This window comes from Bos grunniens, chromosome 25 (genome assembly GCF_055505025.1).
Source record: "Bos grunniens cultivar Pamir isolate PY7600 chromosome 25, Bosgru_T2T1.0, whole genome shotgun sequence".
Lineage (NCBI taxonomy): Eukaryota > Metazoa > Chordata > Mammalia > Artiodactyla > Bovidae > Bos > Bos grunniens.
The window spans coordinates 37,436,464-37,449,499 of record NC_141189.1 but is presented as its reverse complement, the minus strand read 5'-3'; the positions used below and the strand labels follow the sequence as shown (position 1 = coordinate 37,449,499).

Here is a 13,036-nt window from a genome sequence, read left to right as displayed (position 1 = left end):
TTTTCACTTTCATGCATTGGAGAAGGAACTGGCAACCCACTCCATTGTTCTTGCCTGGAGAATCCCAGGGACAGGGGAGCCTGGTGGGCTGCCATCTATGGGGTCGCACAGAGTCAGACACGCCTGAAGCGACTTAGCAGCAGCAGCAGCAGCAGTGATTAAGGTGAAAGAACCTGGCGTCAGACTGCAGAAGTCCAAATACTGGCTCCACCTCTTTATTGCTGACCTCAAGAAGTTGCATGACCTCTCTGAACTTCATTTTGGCATTTTTAAGAAGTGGATGAGTATCACTGTGTTCCAGTTAGGGTGAGCTGGGATGTGTTGTGATAACAATCAGCCCCATAGTTCATTAGCTTCAAACAACAAAGGTGTCATTGTTGTTCAGTCACTAAATCGTGTCCGACTCTTTGTGACCCCATGGACTGCAGCACGCCAGGCTCCCCTGTCCTTTATCTCTCAGAGTTGCTCAAATTCATGTCCATTGAGTCGGTGATGGCATCCAACCATCTTGTCCTCTGCCACCATTTTCTCCTTTTGCCTTCAATCTTTCCAAGCATCAGGGTTTATTCCAGTGAGTTGGCTCTTTGCATCAGGTGGCCAAAGTATTGGGTCTTCAGCTTCAGTCCTTCCAGTGAATATTCAGAGTTCATTTCCTTTAGGATTGATCGGTTTGATCTCCTTGCAGTCCAAGGGACTCTCAAGAGTCTTCTCCAGCACCTCAATTCTTTCCATCAACTTCATGGGCTATGCCCTGTGTCACACACACTCTAGGACCCAGATTTATGGGAAAGCCAACATATAAATTATCACTGGTCACTTCAGCAGAGGGGAGAGAGTCTTCCAGGGAGTACAGTGCCAACATTAATTCTCAGCCAAGAAGTGATCCGCATCAGTTCTGCTCACAGCTCACTGGCCAACGTGGGTCATCAAGAACTGCCAGACCTCAGAGGGTCAGGAATCGCTACCCCTGTATGTTCCCAGAGGCAGACAACTCACAGTAATTAGTGAGCCAGATTAGTTGACACATCGCTGCCATACAAACTTATCTTGTTGCTTGTTATGAGGCTTCAGTGAGATTATTGATGGAAAACATTTAGCTCAGTGTATGGTCACAGAGGAAGTACATGGTAAACTATGTTAGTTGTCTCAATAGTTATCAACACCTGTGTCCAGTCATCCCACTCTCTTCCTGACAATGATGTGTGTGTGTGTGTGTATATATATATATATATATAATCCATTAGAATCTGTTTTAAGTTCTGTAGACTTAGTTATATATGAGTCCCTGTTGCCATGTTACATATTAACAGGTTCCAGATTTTAGGGGAACTCTCTGCCCATCTCAGTGCTTCCCAGGTGGCGCTAGTGGTAAAGAACCCGCCTGCCAATACAGTAGACAGAAGAGATGTGGGTTCGATCCCTGGGTTGGGAAGATCTCCTGGAGGAGGGCATAGCAATGCACTCCAGTATTCTTGCCTGGAGAATCCCCGTGGACAGAGAAGCCTGGTGGGCTACAGCCTATGGGGTCGCAAAGAGTTGGACACAACTGAAGTGAATTAGCACACACACACTCACTGCCCACCATAACCAGAGAGACGCAGGGCTGAGTGGTTGCCCTTGGCCGCTAGTGAGGGAAACAGCTCGCTCCCCATCCTTCCTTTTGTGTCAGTAACTAACTCATACGCATGCATACATTGCACCATCCAAGTGACCCCTGCAGGGGCAGACCTATAATAGCCGTATATACCACCAACGCTGGAGTCCTCCATGGACATTTGGATGAAAATCACCGTGAAGTAGTAAGTGCCATGATTACCCTTGGGTTTCTTTCTCTGAGAGTGGGTGCACCACATATTATATAATAAATACATAATCATTGAAGGAACTATGTGCTTGGTATATTATACAGAATCCCTTCTGTAATGAACAGGGAGGGGTCTTCCTGCCTGAGCCTTTGGTGGCGTGGGAAGGACGGTAGACCTCTCATGAGGTAAGGCTGCTAGAAATACCCCGGATCCTTCAGGCTTCGTCTCAGCTGCTGCAACGCACACGGTGGGCGGTAAAGTCCTTACCTACCATTTTCTGCTCTCTTTACTGCTCAGGTTCTATCCTTAAATTGTGCTTTCATATTTAATTCAAAAATTGCCCAGAAGGCAAGATCTACAGTGCTAAATACAGAAAGAAATGTATTTTAAATGCACTAACAAAGCTCACTGCATAAAGTAAGATTAGCAGATCATCATGTACAGCCAGAAATCTTTTGAAGGAATTCATACACTTAGATCAGAAAATCCATTGGCTTTGTGAAACAGGATTTTTGTATTTGTGACTGGTTTAACTACAGACAGAGAATCAGCTCATACTCTCCAGGTTCTGGGTTACTTCATAACCATCTACTATCTAATCATACTGTTGGTTCTTTAAAACATTTTTTTTGTTTTTTTTTTTAATTTTTACAATGTTCTGTTCGTTTCTGCCATATAACAATACAAATAAATTGGCATCATGTACAGATGTGAGAGTTGGACCATAAGGAAGGCTGAGCACCAAAGAATGATGTTTTCAATCTGTGGTGCTGGAGAAGACCCTTGAGGGTCCCTTGGACTGCAAGGAGATCAAACCAGTCAATCCTAAAGGAAATCAACCCTGAATATTCATTGGAAGGACTGATGCTGAAGCCGAAGCTCTGAAGCTCTAATACTTTGGCCACCTGGTGCGAAGAATCAACTCATTGGAAAAGACCCTGATGCTGGGAAAGATCGAAGGCAGAAGGAGAAGGAGACGACAGAAGATGAGATGGTTGGATGGCATCACCAACTCTATGGACATGAGTTTGAGCAGACTCCAGGAGACACTGAAGGACAGGGAATCCTGGCATGCTTCAGTCCATGGGATTGCAAAGAGTCGAACATGACTGAGAGACTGAACAAGATCATACATATATTCCCTCTCTCATGAGCCTCCCACCCTTCCGCCTGCCCCCCAGGTCATCAGAGAGCACAAGACTGGGCTTCCTGTGTTACACAGCAACTTCTCCCCAACTATCCATCTTACACCTGATAATGAATATATGTTAACGCTACTTTCTCCGTTCGTCTCACTCTCTCCCTCCCCCACTGTGTCCACAAGTCCATTCCCTACATCTGCACCTCCATGCCTTCCCTGCAAATAGTTTAATCAGTATCATTTTCCTAGATCCCATATATATGTGTTAGAGGAAAATGTAGAGTTAATGATAATTATAAAACTTGACATGTTTATCTGTTTCATGTATGTGGATTTGGAGACTCAGAGAGTTTAGCCCCAGATCACAGGTCTGTATTTCAAGTGCATCTCTCTGACTTCCTTTTTTTTTTTCTCTTCCTTCTTTAGCTTTGCTTTGCAGTTTTTCAATATAGGAAAAATGAAAGAATAATGACTGGCATTTACTGAGGTCTGATGGATACTTGGTAGCATGCTGGATATTGCGTGCATATTATTTATAATCGTCTTCCACTAGGGGTATTTTTAGTCCCACTTTACAGATGAGGCAACTGAGACTCAGCTCCCAAATGATGGAATCTGCATACCTGTCTTACCCTGAAGCTCGTAATCCCCTGAATAAGCATTGAAATAGGTCTGTGGGCTTCTACTCCTGTAGGCAAATTTGCCCTGGAAGTTAACGTTAAGTTTCCAGTTCTTCACTCAGCAAGGCAAGCTGCTGACTTGCTTTACACCCTCCGGGTTTAGCAAGCCAAGGGGCTGTGGTTGGAAAACAGTGGCCAGTCCCTCGCAGGTGTCCTTGCTCCACTGCGTCCTTACATGTCCCCAGATATGTGGCTCAATATGCAGTGTGAGTTCATTGGGGGTAATTGCAATGAGTTTAGGTTTTAAAGAAAGGGTTAAAATAATCTACAATCACAGAGCATGGAAATGATCAGCCTTTCGTTTTTCTTACGAGCCTCCTGATTACCTTAAGAGGACATTTTCACTTTGGTGATAGTTTACCTTTAATGAAATTTTCCAGTCTCCCCTGTAATAAAGGGAGAGCTGGGCCTCAGGCTGGCAGTGGGATCTTAGCAAGACGACTCACACTGTTTTGTTGAGGTTGCTTTTATTTTTATAGCTACCATCTCTCTATGATCGTGTTCTTGGTTTTTAATTTACGGCAGTAACACACGAGTTCTCTTTTAAGTAAAAAAAAATGTTTGCTTGAATGAAAAAGTGAATTGTTGGAAGAGGTAAAATCGTATCTTATTTTTCTTTACTTGACAAAGGCGTGCCATTCAATAGCACTGGGACATGTCACAAGACTAATTGGTTAGTAAACAACAAGGCAGGTGGTGTGAGCATGTGTCAGATTTTAAAATGAGGACCATGAATACGGCAGCACTGGGGAGGCAGTCCATGATGGATGGAGACCGAGGGAACATTTTTAGGGTGTTCATCTCCCACCGCCTAGCTTTGTGCTGGAATCTCAGAACCCTACCCCGTGGCTTTTGTTTAATTTGGCATTTATGGTAAGTCTTGCACATGGAAAGATTGTGGCCTCTCTCCTCCAGTGTTACAGCTTGGATTGAATATTTATTAACTACCCGGGGAACGTAAGACCGATGGAGGGCCCTTGAGTTGATCTTTATCCACAGAGTACGTCCTCATCAGATTGAAGTGGTGAAGCAATTCAGAAGGAATGATGGGACCTTATCGAGAACAGATAGAAGCAAATCCTTTGTCTAGTGAGGGGATAAAGTGCCTGTGATGGTGGAGTCAGCAAATGAAAAAGACTGTGGTTCCTGGAAAATGAACGGGGGTGCGTAGCATTCAGGATTCACAAGAACAGTCTACATAGCGGCGTACCCCAGGGAGGGAGGCTGATCACAGATTTCTTTTGCGTAGCAATGTCCGGAGAAGTAGAGGAGTGCACACGTGGCTGTCAGTGGCGGCTGACTGTGAATTTCAGGTCTCGGTATAAAAGAGAGTGGCGGGGTTTGTGGCAAACCAGACAGTTAATGCTGCAGATGAAGAGATGCCTCAACTCTAGCAGATCACAGACATGCAAGGATGAGGGACCCGTGGCCAGACCTCCTGATTGTCCAAGAAAAGTCCAATATCTAGGTTTTTGTTGTGAAATTTTCCTATTATCTACTTTTAAAACTGAGCTATTTTTTTGTTGTTATTGAGTTTGATTATTGAATTATAGGGGCTCTTTACATATTCTGGGTAGAAGCTTCCTTATCCCATATATGATTTGGAAATACTTTCTTCCATTCTGTGGGTACATTTTCTTTTATTATTATTATCTTTAAATGTTTGTTTATTTTTGGCTGTGCTGGGTTTTCAGTGCTGCTGGGCTTTTTCTCAAGTTGCAGCAAGCAGGGTTACTCTCCCGTCCTGGTGCTCGGGCTTCTCACTGTGGTGGCTTCCCTTGCTGCGGAGCACGGGCTCTAGCCATCACACGCTCAGTAATTTCAGTGCATGGGCTTAGTTGCTCTGAGGCACGTGGGATCTTCCCTGACCAAGGATCGAACCCCTGTCTCCTGCCTTGGCAGGTGGACTCTTTACCACCGAGTCACTAGGGAAGCCCCTGTGGATACACTTTATATGGAATTGTTTACAACACCAAAGGTTTTTTTTTTTTTTTTTTTTTGAGGGAGTGGGTCCAATTTATCTCTTTTTTCCTTTTATTGCTTGTTCTTTTGGTGTCGTAGCTAAGAATCCATTGTTGTTGTTGTTCAGTCGCTAAGTCATGTCTGCCTCTTTGTGGCCCTGTGGACCACAGCACGTCAGGCTTGTCTTGCCTCCGCTATCTCCTGGAGTTTGCTCAAATTAAGAATACATCTGCCTACAAACCAAAGTCACAAAGATGTGCTTCTAGGTTTTTTTTGAATGTTGTATACCATTGGCTTTATTTTTTTTATTTACTTTACAATATTGTATTGGTTTTGTCATACATCAACATGCATCTACCATGGGTGTACACCATTGGCTTTAATATTTAGATATGTGATGCATTTTGAGTTAATTTTTTCACGTGTTGGGAGATAAGAGTTCACTGTTATACGTTTGCTCATGGCTGTCCAACTGCCTCAAAACTGTCTGGGGCTTCATAAAGACTTTCACCCTAGGGTGCTTCTCTGTGATAGCCTACTTGCTGCTGCTGCTGCTGCTAAGTCACATCAGTCATGTCTGACTCTGTGGGACCCCACAGACGGCAGCCCACCAGGCTCCCCCGTCCCTGGGATTCTCCAGGCAAGAATACTGGAGTGGGTTGCTATTTCCTTCTCCAATGCATGAAAGTGAAAAGTGAAAGTGAAGTCGTTCAGTCTTGTCTGACTCTTAGCGACTCCGTGGACTGCAGCCCAACAGGCTCCCCCGTCCCTGGGATTCTCCAGGCAAGAACACTGGAGTGGGTTGCCATTTCCTTCTCCAGTGCATGAAAGTGAAAAGTGAAAGTGAAGTCGCTCAGTCTTGTCCGACTCTTAGCGACCCCATGGACTGCAGCCCACCAGGTTCCTCCGTCCATGGGATTTTCCAGGCAAGAACACTGGAGTGGGTTGCCATTTCCTTCTCTAATACATGAAAGTGGAAAGTGAAAGTGAAGTCGCTCAGTCGTGTCTGACTCTTTGCAACCCCATGGACTGCAGCCCACCAGGCTCCTCTGTCCATGGGATCCTCCAGGCAAGAGTACTGGAGTGGGGTGCCATCGCCTTCTCCTGATAGCCTACTTAGATACTGTAATTATGTCAAGGTGTATTCATTCTCTCGTCTAGCAAAAGGTAAGGTTCTACCAAAGGAGAAGTCCTACTCTTGTCTCTGCCTTTTTTACTCTCTGCATCGAGCTTAACTCTGTTAAGAGGATGGAGCTTCAGAATGCAAGGCCGAGATGTAAAGACAACTTACCCCTTAATAGACTTTCTCACATGCTGCATATACATGACTTGGATAATCATAACTTGAATATAACCTATTCTAATTGAGTCTTTTGCATTATACATCTGAGCTGGGCTCCAAGCAAAGACATTATCCCTTCTTGAATATATATGTATAGTGATCATCTCTGCTCAGTTGTATCTGACTTTTTGTGACTTCAGACTCCTCTGTCCATGGGATTTCTGAGGCAAGAATACTAGAGTGGTTTGCCATTCCCTCATCTAGGGGATCTTCCCAATTCAGGGTTTGAATCAGGAATCCTACATCTCCTGCACTGGCAGGCAGATTCTTTACCACTGAACCACCTGGGAAATATGTATGTAGACATACATGTAAAGCACACATGCACTGTCCCCTGGTATGGAAAAGCCACCTCCAGTGATAACTGCTGAGATAACTATGTTTTTATAGAGAAAAACAGAGGGTACAGATATATACTCATACATTCATACATATGTGCACACACACTCGTTTACGGAGCTTTAAATTCTTGTGCAGCTGCTACCTTCTGCCACTGGTATAGTTTTCAGAACGAATGAGATTTCAGGAGGGAGACTCACTGGACAGCCTTTATTATACTTGATAAAAATCTGATTTTCTTGCCCCCTACAGTGGCCATTTGTCATCATAACAGCAACTATGAATAACAAGTTCTTTTCTTTCCTTTCTCTAGAGAAATTGCAATGGGAGTTTACATACACTGTATAAAATGCAACCTACTCAATTTTATTAATTATTAAAGAAAATTCTTTAATCTTCATATAGACTCCATCACCCAAGGGTAGCCAGAGAAGTAGTTTGATAGATATTCATCCAGGTTTTTCATTTATTTATTAAATACTCTGTAGCAGGCACAGTAGATAGAGGTTTGATCCCTGGGATGGGAAGAATCCCTGGAGAAGGAAATGGCAACCCACTCCAATATTCTTGCCTGGAAAGTTCCTGGAAAGGAAACTGGCAGGCTACAGTCCATGAGAAAGAGTAGACATTACATAGAAATTAAACAACAACAACAACGGTTTGTCAGTTGTACAGTCCAAAGTCATCCTGGCCTCTCTGTTTATCTCCCTCCCATATCCACCTGGAAAAGCCAGATCCTCAACATGACAGCCTCCCTTACAACTAGGGACCCTGTTCCCTATCAGTTCTGGCTTATAAGGCATCGAGAAGTTCATAGATAATACGACCAGATTTTCTTCCAGTCTAAGTGAAGAGGAACTGAAGAGCCCCTTGATGAAGGTGAAAGAGGAGAGTGAAAAATCTGATTTAAAACTCAACATTCAAAAAATGAAGATCATGATATCCGGTCCCATCACTTCATGGCAAATAGATGGAGAAACAATGGAAACAGTGACGGACTTTATTTTGGGGGCTCCAAAATCTCTGCAGATGGTGACTGCAGCCATGAAATTAAAAGACGCTTGCTCCTTGGCAGAAAAGCTATGACCAACTTAGACAGCATATTAAAAAGCACAGACATTACTTTGCCAACAAAGGTCAATCTAATCAAAGCTGTGGTTTTTCCAGTAGTCATGTATGGATGTTAGAGTGGACTGTAAAGAAGGTTGAGCACCAAAGAATTGTTGCTTTTGAACTGTGGTGTTGGAAGAGACTCGAGAGTCCCTTGAACTTCAAGGAGATCAAACCAGTCAATCTTAAAGGAAATCAACCCTGAATATTCATTGGAAGGACTAATGCTGAAGCTGAAGCTCCAGTACTTTGGCCATCTGATGCAAAGAGCCAACTCATTGGAAAAGACCCTGATGTTGGGAAAGATTGAAGGCAGGAGGAGAAGGGGACGACAGAGGGTGAGATGGTTGGATGGCATCACCGACTCGATGGACGTGAGTTTGGGTAAGCTCAGGGAGACGGTGATGGACAGGGAGGCCTGGCGTGCTGCAGTCCATGAGGTCACAAAAAGATGGGTATGACTGAGCGACTGAACAGCAGCAAAAAAGAGAAGAAACCGCGTAAGAAGCTCATCTTTTGCTGTACCGCCTGCCTTTTGCCCTTGAATATTGTGTTGATGATTGGAGCCACCGTGGTCAGCTGGGTATGAGGCAGTGAATCCTCAGGATGTTACGTGTTTTGGACTGAGGGTGGTGGTACAGAATGGTGGGTCCCTGAGAGCCTCAGAGAGTTCCTAAGAAAGCCCAGGTCTGCCAGTGTTCTGGATTTTTTTTGTTGTTGCTGTTTAGGGCATAGTTAATATCCTTACAGATACAGTCACTGGTGCTCAGGCTTGATTTCTGCAGCTTGTAGCTAAAGGCATCCTTACTGATGTGTCTCTACACATACAAATACATATACATGTTCACACATTCATGCGTTTTCCTTAAGTCATACTTGTGTTCACAGATATGAAGGCTTTTTTAATGTGGCCAGATCCCATAGTTTTTAGCTTGTTCTTGTGTATTTATTGGAGTATAATTGCTTTACAATGTTGTTTACTTTCTCCTTACATACAAAATGAAACAGCTATGTGGATACATCTGTCCCCTCCTCTTGAGCCTCCCTCTCACTTCCTCCATCCCACCCCTCTCAGTCATCACAGAGCACTGGGTTTAGCCCCCTGTGCTGTATAGCAACTTCCTACACACAGCAGTGAAGTAAGTCAGAAAGAGAAAAATAAATATTGCACATTAGTGCATATGGAATCTAAAAAATGGTACAGATGAAGCTACTTGCAGGGCGGGGATAGAGATGCAGATGTAGACGATGGGTATGAGGACCCAGTAGGGGAGGGGAGGGTGGGATGGCCTGGGAGAGTAGCAGTAACTTGCTTTTAAATCTACATGTTTGCTAAGATGTCTTCTCTGATCTGGAGATAAAATTTTAGCTTACTCTTTTGAATGACTTCAAGTTACTTTATATTGAGTGCGGACCTGGTTTATCCAACCATTCTCCTACTAATAAACATTTAGATTGACTTTATCGGCCATTATAAGTAAAGATGCAGTCAACATCGTGCAACTGATATTCTAGCCATCTCCCAGTAATCAATCCTCAAAGAATAAACAGAGAGGGTCAGACATGTAAATACAAAGATGATTAACCCAGGATTAAGCATAATGGCAAAAAAATGAGAAATACCTTAAATGATAAAAAGGAGCATGCTAAATAAATTATGATGTATGCATGAAATCAAACAGTATGTGGCATTCAGAATGATGGTTTTTAGGAATATTTAGTGGCACCCCACTCCAGTACTCTTGCCTGGAAAGTCCCATGGACGGAGGAGCCTGGTAGGCTGCAGTCCATGGGGTTGCTGAGAGTCGGACACAACTGAATGACTTCACTTTCATGCGTTGGAGAAGGAGATGGCAACCCACTCCAGTGTTCTTACCTGGAGAATCCTAGGGATGGGGAGCCTGGTGGGCTGCCGTCTATGGGATCGCTCAGAGTCGGACACAACTGAAGCGACTTAGCAGCAGCAGCAGCAGCAGTGTCAAAAGAAAAAATTCCACTATAAAAGAAAGACAAATGTATGATTATGTTTATTATATTTATGTATATAGGGTGAAATCTTCCTCGGAATGTTGAACCCAGGTTTGCACACAACACACAGTGAGATCAAAAAGCCAAAATGTTGGAGTTTGGAGCAGAGAAAAGATTATTGCAAAGGTTGAGCAAGAGAAACGGGTGGCTTGTGCTCCAAAGACCTGAACTTCCCTACAGTTTGATGGAAGAGGTTTTAGAGGCAGAAGTTTGGGGGAGTTCTGTAGGGTGTGTGACTGGTAACAGGGAGGTAACAGGGTGGTGATTCAGGAATCTCCGTCATGAGCCTTCAGCTTTCTGTGCTCAGCTCTTTATGTTGTTATTCACTTGCTAAGTTGTGTCTGATGCTCTGTGACCCCACGGGCTGCAGCACACCATTCTTCCCTGTCCTTCACTATTTCCTGGAGTTTGCTCAAACTCATGTCAATCGAGTCAGTGATGCCATCCAATCATGTCGCCCCCTTCTCCTCCTGCTCTCAATCTTTCCCAGCATCAGGGTCTTTTCTAATGAGTCAGCTCTTCGCATCAGGTGGCTAAAGTATTGGAGCTTCAGCTTCAGCATTAGTCTGTCCAATGAATTTTCAAGGTTGATTTCCTTTAGGATTGACTGTTTTGATCCCCTTGCTGTCCAAGGGCTGCTCTACAGAAGTTTAACTAAAGCAACTCTGCATTTGTAAAATCCATTTTAAATGTGCCGATAAGCCACGGTTCCTCTAATGGTTGTGTATATTTATGGAATTGTGACCCAGGGTATAGATTTAGCATCTTCTTCTAGAAGCAGAATTTGAGTTTCAATGACCTCAAGCTAATCGAGGTCATCCCCAAATATTTCCCAAGTTCAGACTTTTCCTTGCTTGTGAGTTAAAGTCCTCTGGGGATGTATACCATCCATCTCGGAATCCCCTGCTTCCCTTGGAATAACAAGGAACCTTAATACACAGACACCTTTATACACAAGAAGTACTAAGCAACGTACATAAAAGGCTCAGATACTCATGAGCTGGGAGTGCCTCGGGGTTAGGCACTTCCACCCTCCATCCAGCAGGGGGCTGCCTCCCACCTATTACCTGCAAAGACTCAGCTTTTTCCTTTCTAAATGATGCTTATCATGGTAATCTTTGACTTCCTTGTGGCTCAGATGGTAAAGTGTCTGCCTACAATGCGGGAGACTGAGGTTCAATCCCTGGGTCAGGAAGATCCCCTGGAGAAGGAAACGGCAACCCACTCCAGTACTCTTGCCTGGAAAATCCCATGGACAGAGGAGCCTGGTGGGCTACAGTCCATAGGGTTGCAAAGAGTCGGACACGACTGAGCAACTTCACTCACTCATAGTATCCTTTTGTCTTAGTCCACTGGTGCTGGTATAACAAAAATGCTACAGAGAGTAGCTTATAAACAGCAATTTATTTCTCACAGTTCTGGAGGCCGGATGTCCAAGATCAAGACACAGGCAGATCTGATGTCTGGAGGTTCCCGTTTCTGATTCATAAACTCCATCTTCTTAGCCTCCATCACTGTGTCCTCACTTGGTGTAAAGCAGCAAGCGAGCTCTTTGGGTTCTCTTTTGTAAGGCCCCGATCGGTGATGGACAGGGAGGCCCGGCGTGCTGCGATTCATGGGGTCACAAAGAGTCGGACACGACTGAGCGACTGAACTGAACTGAATCCCAATTATGAGGGCTCTGCCCTTATGACCTGATCACCTCCCAAAGGCCCCACCCCCTGATACCTGCGCATTGTGGGTTATGTCTATAACACATGCATTTGGTCGGGTGACACAAACATGCAGTCTGTAACACCCCCTAACAAATCACTGGGCTTTCCAGGTGGTGCTAGAGGAAAAAGAATCTGCCTGCAAATGCAGGAGATGCAAGAGATGTGGGTTCCATCCCTGGGTTAAGAAGATCCCCTGGAGTAGGAAACAGCACCCCAGTTCGGTATTCTTGCCTGGAGAATCCCATGGACAGAGGGGTCTAGCGGGCTACAGTCATGGGGTCGCAAAGAGTCGGACATGACTGAGCAAGCATGCTGGACACATTACTAGTGCGCCTCAGTGGCAGAATGACAGGGTGGCTAAGAGCTGGTCTGTACAGGTTTGAATCCAGCTGCCCACCTCCTTGCTAGGTCATCCTGAGCAGGTGCTTCAACTTAATTCTCATATCTGCGTTTTTCAGATGCAAGTGACAAGAACCCTCAGCTTCCAGAGCAGCAAGCATTCGGTGCGTTGACACTCATAACTAGATGAGTACCTAGCATGCAGTTGGTGTTTAATTAGTGTCACCAAGCGTCAAGCAGTGACATTGACTAAGAGAATGCAAGCCCAGTGTTGAACGCAACCCAGGCGCATAGCAGCGTACGCAAAATGTTATTGTACCATCGTCTTCTCCCTACACGTCCAACACCTGGTCGTCATTGGTGAGGAGTTGGAACAATCAAGAAAGGGGTTTTGGGGTCCCTTCCTTGGGTCTCTGGTCTCATTTTTCTCATCTCACTCCAAATCCGTGACCCAAGTTGGTGGGACACAGACTGGTTATTTTTCAGTTCCTCTCCAGGATAAATTTTCCTGAAAATTAATGATGGAGTGTCGAATAGGACACCCAGCAGATAGAACTCCGGAGCCTTTCTTCTCC

At 44.5% G+C, this 13,036-nt stretch overlaps 1 protein-coding gene across 5 annotated transcripts in view; it reads left to right on the top strand.

Annotated features, from left to right (window-relative positions):
* The window catches only part of RBFOX1 (RNA binding fox-1 homolog 1), a 2,446,597-nt gene that overhangs the window by 1,289,872 nt on the left and 1,143,689 nt on the right, over positions 1-13,036 (top strand). The gene's annotated exons all lie outside the window — the stretch shown is intronic.